The sequence below is a fragment of the Callorhinus ursinus genome, unplaced genomic scaffold (assembly GCF_003265705.2).
Source record: "Callorhinus ursinus isolate GAN/ISIS: 27379988/994484 unplaced genomic scaffold, GSC_fseal_2.0 scaffold7, whole genome shotgun sequence".
In the NCBI taxonomy this organism is placed as follows: domain Eukaryota; kingdom Metazoa; phylum Chordata; class Mammalia; order Carnivora; family Otariidae; genus Callorhinus; species Callorhinus ursinus.
The window spans coordinates 57,457,035-57,465,475 of NW_027397069.1; positions in this window are offsets into that span (position 1 = coordinate 57,457,035).

Below are 8,441 nucleotides of genomic sequence, written 5' to 3' on the forward strand. Positions count from 1 at the left end.
GTTATGATATTCCACGGGTATTACACACATTACTTCTGAATTCACAAAGAATCAGTTGGAATTGGGCAAGCAATGTTCGTAACACTTGAATACAAAGGCAAAGGAGCCATAGTAGGATTTTGAACAAATACCAGTGATTTAGAAATCATATGTTTACCTACGTTAAAGTAATTCATAGTGTAACAAAAACCTACCCACGAGGTTGTACCAATGTCAAAGAACAAACATTTCATCCCTGTTTCAAAGCGTTTTAAGACATTATTTTAATCTTTATAATACCTCATTGAGGTATGTGGGTGGCAAGTCATACCAAGATAAAAATTCAAAATGCAGAATAAATTGAACATTGCATAGGGAAGAAAAGAGCTTCTAGTTGATCGTGCCTTGTTGATTTTTGGCTTGTCTTGGAAGATCCATTGGTGATTTCACTTTATCATCTTTTGCATGTAGGGCCAACAAACATCATGGCGGCATACTTTATAAAAAGGCTAACAAATCCATGTCTCTGCAGTTTCCTGCTCCCTCAAGCCCTGGCTGGAGACAATCGAAGGGACGCAGTGGGGCGGGCTTTCAGATTCCAGAGGAGGCACTCCGCTCTTCTCCACCCTGTTTCCCCAGGCCCTGTCAGGCTTCTGATATAGCTGTGTCTATCATGGAAAGTGAAAAATCAGATAAAAAATCAGATACATGGCTAGTAAAGAAGAGAGGTAATATATTGGGATGATTGACTTTACTTGGTTATCACACAAAGGCTGGCATTAATCTTCGACATTTGCAGACTCTCCCGGCAACTGGATGGATTGGGGAAAGTTCAATGGGTCATTAAAAGGAGGCTATCTCCTGGAGATTCGAAAGCACTGAGGAGTGATTTTCCTTTTGTGATTCATTGGCAATTGAAAGGGTTCCTGGCTGAAAGGAAGGTAGCCGCAGATAAGTTCTTCTGACTAATACTGACCGGTAGTCTGGTTTGTAGAGACTGCCTATACTTCCCTGTGTTGTGAGGCTAAAGGCAAGAGAACACACCCTAAACCCTTAGCTGAAGGATGTTTTATTCATGCCTTTTATGAGACCTGGGGGCATTAAGATATGATCCCATGCCATTCCCACAGTCGTTTTCTAAAGGTGCTTTAAAAATCTTTCTGATAGTTTGTGCTCACTTGATGGTGGAGGAGGCACTTTCCGATTCATTTTGAGGTTGGCTTCAAAATAGAAGGGAACACAGGGTTTTATTTGTTTTGCTTGTAATTTTGTTTATTTTCTCAGGAAGGAGACCTGAGGGCTCTGACCAACCCGCAGCAGATTCAGCAATAGAACTGGATTTTAAATAAGTAAGGCCTCCATTTGAACTGTAAAATAGATGTTCATGTGTTCTAATCTAAACCCAAGCTTCTGAAACTCATATGAAGAAAGCCTTTTAGGTAAAAATCCCATACAAATAACCTTCTTTGGGGGGAAGAGAGCCCAAGCTAGCTGTTCAATTTGGTTTCTTGTGCTTTTATTCAGGATAAGACGAGCTGTGGAAAGAGTTCCAGATAAGCCAACCATTCCGGAAGGGCAGGTTGCTCTTATTGTATATGGTCGGTTCAAATAAGCAAGTGCTAATGGCTTGACATCCCCCACATCATTTGCGTTATACAAATGCAAACATCAGCATTATTATTGTTATTTATGTTCTATCTCTAGGCTTCTTCCATTAACATAAAGTAAACTGGTTTCAGGCAGAGCCCACTGCAGGTAACCACGCCCCCCCAACCAAAAAAAGTCCAAATGTCAATTTTCTGGAAAAAAATGGAATCATCGAATTAATCTCTGGTTAATTTCTATTTCTCTTTTTAAAATTTCCAACATTTTATGGAGGCAGAGAGTTAGTGTTAAACAGGAGACAAGCTCTGGATTTTGATAATGGTAGGTTCAAGTCTGCCTATAATTAGATAAACTTGTAAGGTAAGACCTTGGGTTAATTGCTTAGGTCTTCGTACCTCAGTTTCCCAATTTCTGTAAAATGCGAATCATAATATCTCCTACCTTATTGGGTGGTTTTGAGGGCTGATTCAGATGATAGCTACAAAGTGCTTAGTCCATAATAGTTGAAAAAATAGTTGTTTTTATTAATCCTGGGGCACAAAGAAAATAACTTTAACGTATATGTTTGATTCTGGGTCAATAGTGATCTGTGGTTTATAACTGAAAACATTTTGAAATAAGAAGTATATACTTATATTTGTCAATTTATATAACATCTTGTTTCAGATCATATATAAATCTGAAAAATAGGAGGAAGGGATTTCACCAAGCCTCGTCTTGGATTGTGGAAAGTTTTTCCAGGTTGGGTTCTTCCAGAGTGCAGGCATGCAATATAGCTGTCAAATGTTCTGTTTTTAGTTTGTTGTTCAAACACAAAATTATTTAAAGCACACATGGCATCATATGAGACAAATCAGTTTTTCCTCCAGCATGATATCAGTGATCAGCTAATTAGAAATTCCATTTTTAAATGCTAAACCTTAGAATATAGAATATTTCAATGTGTTTTAAAGGCTGTATTTACCGCCAAATAGAAACCTGATATCCTGGAGAACTACTGATCCATCTATGTTTACTCTCTGGCACAGCCGACTTTGCATATGGGTGGGCCCTGTGAGTCAGCCAAATCTGAAATTTGATAAAACTCTTACCTCCTGTTTTCACACCCTAACTGACACAGTCGGTGACTATACGTATCATTAAAAATACATGTACTCTACAGAGTCATTACCTCTTGTTATTGATTTTTATCAACCAATGACAAGCAACATGGTTAGTTACTATAAAACGCTAACAGTTTTTTCTTCATTCTTCTATTACTGTCACAACTCTCGTGGCTTGCTTTCCAATCACATTGGACTCCCTTTCCTTACTTAATGGTATGGAAATAGGGTGATTGGATTTGAAAAAAAAAAACACCCAATTATTGTAAAACAGCAATTAATTCTTACTGCTTAACTTGAACATTCATACATATTAGTTTTCCAAGTAAATAAGTAAAATGCCTCGTTAAACTTCTTTTCTGCCAAAAATGTACTACCATCTGTGTTCTACATGGCAGCGTTTTCTTATTTAATACATATGTCCCCCCTTTTTTGGAAGCATGTTAAGAGCTTTAATATGACATGAAACAGAAATAAAATAGTGAAAACACATTGTGTTTAAGCATGGATGCAAAATTCAGATTTGTGACATTCAAAGAGTTTGGGATTTCATGTGCCATCCATGAATTTTATGGCAATTTCATGAGTCCTTAATGTCAGGAAAAATTTTAATTGTAATACTGATACAGTTTGGAGTTTGGGAGAGTTATTTTATAGTGTCAAAAATAGAGACCTAGCATTTAAAACAGGTTGAATTTGAGGGGCAACTGGCTCAGTCAGTAAAGCATGCAACTCTTGATTTTTGAGTGGTGAGTTCAAGCCCCCCGCTGGGTGTATGGCTTACTTTGAAAAAAAAAAAAAAAGGTTGAATTTTAAACAAACAAACAAATAAAATAAAGTAGGTTGAATGTCATCAAATAGTCTGAAAATCCCAGTTAGCAAAGGTACTGTCGTGAGAAGCAATGCACGAGAACTCAGTTTTGGCCTGAATGTTGAGAGGTCTGCATTCTGGTCCCAGTGCTTTACTAACTGTACAGCCATGGGTCAATCTTTTAAGTTCTTAGTGTCTCTGTTTTCTTACCTGTAAAAGGAGGAGTTTGTGTTAGACCAATAATGATCACCTATAAGTCCATCACCCAGATACAACCACTGCTAACATTTTTAGCTGACAGTAGTACCTTCCAATCTTCTAAATACTGTTATCACCAGCATCGCACCATCACAAATGTCATTACAAATGCTTTGTCCACTTTATTTGAAATGACATAAGATTCTACCTTACAGATATGCCATTATTTATTTAACCATTCTCTATTGCTGGTCATTTAAATTATCTACAAGTATATTTCAGCATTCCTGTAGAGACCCACAAGTAGTCTTTCACTAACACTTCAAATGAGGGAACAGAATTTATCAAAGGTAACAAATACTGGCTCTTTGTAATTGAAAACACTGATGATCTGGTTCATGACTGGCCCAAGGCCTCTCTCCTGTTATACGTCAGTAAGCATTGTCTTTGTGATTGGCAAATAACCTGATGTAGCTTTTGTCTTTTATCCATTTGAACGAAAATCATCTAAACTCCAAGGGCTGGTGGCCAGAGCTCATACTCCCAATGCCTGTGAATGGCACATTTATTTAGTTTTTTTTTACCTCTTATTATTTTTCTTCAAAATTGATGATAATATTTCAATTTTTTCCTGACAGCATTCTTTGTAGCTACCAAATGCTTTGTATGTGTATGTGTGTGTGTGTGTCATTCCTCCAAATAAATATTGTTAATACGCACTGGTTATTTAAGAGTATCATCCGTTGTCCTAACTCTGACATCAAAATCATATAAAGCAAAAAAAAAAAAAAAAAAAAAGATTTGCAAACTCAAGGAATTTGCCATCACAACAAAGTACTAAGATGCACAATATCTGGCATATGCATAGTAGGTGCTCTATAAATCTTTGTTGAAAGGATAACCAAATCCAAAGGAAATTATCCCTCAAGAAAAATGAGGGACTCCTACTATTGCTAGAGCTACCACTTGATATGTCAGTCAGGTTTCAGGACATTGGTTTAAGAACCTGAAGCTGTGGTTTTTCAGATTATTTTCTAGGGGCAAAGTGAAGAAAGGTTTTAGGTTGATAGCAATATCTCTTTTTTTTTGTAAGATTTTATTTATTTATTTGACAGAGAGAGACACAGAGAGAGAGGGAACACAAGCAGGGGGAGTGGGAGAGGGAGAAGCAGGCTTCCCGCGGAGCAGGGAGCCCGATGCAGGATTTGATCCCAGGACCCTGGGATCACAACCCGAGCCGAAGGCAGACACTTAACAACTGAGCCTCCCAGGTGCCCCGATAGCAGTACCTCTTAATAATTCAGACAAAATATCAGAAATGAGCAGTTGTTGAGGAAAGGGAAGGTGAGGTATGAAGCGAAGTGTCATGACTGAAAAAGAAACATCCAGACTTTTCATTTACTCATTACATTGGACTTAAGTTACCTATTTTGACAGGTAAAGAATTTAAACCAGAGATCAGTATGTTGGTGGTGAGGGGTAAATGCAGACGTTTCTGCCGGACCATCCCTCAGTCTTCCTGTCAAGGGTGGTGCGACAGCTACTCTGAAAACCAGGCAGAAGAAAGAACACCACATAGGTTTGTGAGATGGACTTTGTGAGGATAAATTTCCTTTTTCAATTTAATTGTTCTTACCTGACATGAAACATTTCTCTTTCCATTTGGGACATATGCACCAACCAGTAAGCGATGATCATTAGAAACGGCCTTCGAAGCAAACAGCTACCACAAAAAATAGTGAAGAAAAGAAGTGAACTTTTTTCTCTTAAGCAGAACTAGTGCCAACCTCAGTACTTTGACATCCTTCAAAGAGAGAGAAAATGTTTGTTTCTGACTAAAAAAGCCCAAACAACTTGTTTTGTAATCTTTTTTTCTTTCATTATCTTACTGTCACTATCATTTTTTTGTGTGTGTCTGCTTTTTCAATCTTCCAAAATCCAAACTTTGTTTGGTTCAGTGGAGTTCACCTAACTAAAATTACTAAAATCTGTGGGGTTGACTGGAAGGAAATATACTACAAAGTTTTAGAGTGGTTATCGCTATATAGGAATTGCGGATATTTCTGATTTTCTGTGTATTGAAGAGATTATTGATGGGAAAGCAGGAAATTGGCGTTCCAGCCATGGCAGCACCACTGGCTTCTGTGTGACCTTGGGCAAATCAGCCTCTCTGTGACTCAATTTCCTTATGGAGAAATTAAAGGAGGCCACTAAGGTGATCTCTACTTTCAATTTTAACATTCTGTGGGTCTAGCTGAAAAGAACGTTTAGCTTGGTGCAACTCTTATGGAAGGCAATTTGACAGTGTGTCTCAAAATTGCAAATGCAGGGGTGCCTGGGTGGCTCAGTCCTTAAGCGTCTGCCTTCGGCTCAGGTCCCCTTCCCTCAGGTCCTGATCGCAGGGTCCTGGGATCAAGCACCGCATCGGGCTCCCTGCTCGGCTGGAAGCCTGCTTCTCCCTCTCCCACTCCCCCTGCTTGTGTTCCCTCTCTCGCTGTGTCTCTCTCTGTCAAATAAATAAATAAAATCTTAAAAAAAATTGCAAATGCATTTAACTGCTGACCCAGTGATCTCTTTTCTGGAAATTCCTCTTGTATATTATACTTGCACAGATGCAAAATGAGTTATGTACGGTTATTCATTACAGAATAGCTTGTGTGAGCTAAAGATTGGAAACAAGCCAGTGTTCACCAGCACCCTAAGGTTCAGTAAATTGACATGCACAATGGTATAGTAGGCAGCTAGAAACACCTTTAAACATTTGTTCACTTTTTTGGAACTATGTGTCAGGGACATTGGCACTGTACTCTGTGCCTGCTTCAAGACCAAAGAAAAGCAAATTACAACATTTAAACAATTAGGCAGGAGAGTCCAGATTTCAAGGACCTGAGGAAAGTCTGTAAGAAAACTTCCTTAATCAAATACTCTCCTCTGACCTAACCCATGAAAAATTGGAATTGAAAGGAAAGCAAGGCCAAATCTGCAGCTGGTTTCCTTTGCCAAGAATGATCCACCAGGGCACCGCCTATTTGTAGGGTGCGGCCATCTGAATGGGGGCTGCCTCTGCAGAGCTTAATTGGAGAGGTTGAGGGTATCCACAGTTCCACATTACCTCCTTCCTTTGAGCTCATCGTCTGGGTTACTGAGGTCCCCTAGCGGCTGGTAGAGGTGGCCCGAACTGTCCAAATTTGATAGTAAACGCCGAGGCCACAGGAGAAGGAGGGTGGGAACCAACCCTGCACTTAATCCATCAGGCTCACGACCTTCTCCCCCAGCCCCCCATTATCGGTAGGAAGTTCTTGCGATAAGTGGGCTAAGAATAAATAGGGGTCTGAACTAGGGAGATGATAGTGAGAATGTAAAGGAAGAAATAAATCTCTAAGTCCTTTCAAACTTCTGTAAATGAGGCCTAATTTTCTTTAGATGCCACTTTTTCAATTGAAGAATTACCTGTAAGAAAAAGGGGATTTTTAAAATAATTGGGAGCTGTCATTTTGGACAAGGTATTTAAAACCCTACCGTCAATCTTCCACCCTAAGTGATCCCATCCCTATGAAGGGAAATGCCTTCCATATTCCTCCTAAAAATCAAACCAAAACAAAAAAGCTGTTTCTTGAAAACTCTTTCTTTTGCCCCCTAAGACACAAGGACCATTGTCTTCCTACCTTTGGCATCACTGATCTCGACAGGACCTGGAGCCCAGATGGGGAAAGGTGTGGTGGGGTGGGTGAGGGGTTTACTGATACTCGCGGCAAACAGTTTAAATGAACCTGGGGGTGGGGCAGGGCTGAGCCCCAAGGCTTTGGTCTTACCCCTCTTGCGCTTTTACTTCTCGACACCTTACCACTTGCATCCTAAACAGCAAAGAAATAACAAGCAAACAGTTGAACTTAATTAGGGGTAAGTAATAAAGTAACAAGGTTCTGTCTGCATCCCTTCTCTGATCCCTTCCCCGCAGCGCCTGGACTATTAAGAGTCTGAGGTTCCCGCCCAGGGGAAGATGTTCCCACAGAGGGCCTGCGGTCTAGGATGCTTCTGAGTCTGTGTGTGCGTGTGAAACAGGACTGTCTTCGGCCCGCGCTGAGGCCCTTTCCCTCATTTCTAGCCTTTTAGGTCAAGAATGGAGTGAACCCAGCTGGAGGCTGCTGGGCTGAACGCCTGGCCCCCGGCGAGAGCGAACCGCAGAGGCTCAACTTGTGGGTGCGGACAGGTGGGCTCCCGGCGCAGAGGCGGCGGGGAGGATGCCCGCCGCGCGGACTCCACCGCCAGGATCCAGGTGCCGGGGGGGGGGGTCTGTGCAGCCCGCGTGGGGGCTAAAGAACTTGACAGATCGCAGGGAAAGAAAACAAAAAACAAAAACAAAGCCCACCGACTTCCCCACGTCTCTCTGCAAAAAAAATCGTGGGTGGAGCCGAGAAGGGGGCGACTGAGTAGAATTCCGCGAGGCCGCCTCCGCCCGCCCACCCAGTGCCGGCGGAGCTGGGAGCGTTCCCCCGGCCCCCGCCCCGCCCCACTTTGGGCCCCGAGCGGAGGTCGAGGCGAAGCGAGAGACTCGTTCCACTCGAGCTTCCCGAGTACTCGGCTTTGCTCCTCAGTAGTAAACAAAGTGTCGCCGCCGCCTCCACGCTGGTTTGCCTCCTAGCAATCAAAACACTGAGAGCGCGAGAGACTCACAGAAACACTTGAGAATTACCAGAAAATAACAGAGATCCAAAAAAAGAGAGAGGAGAGAGAAGGGGGGGAGA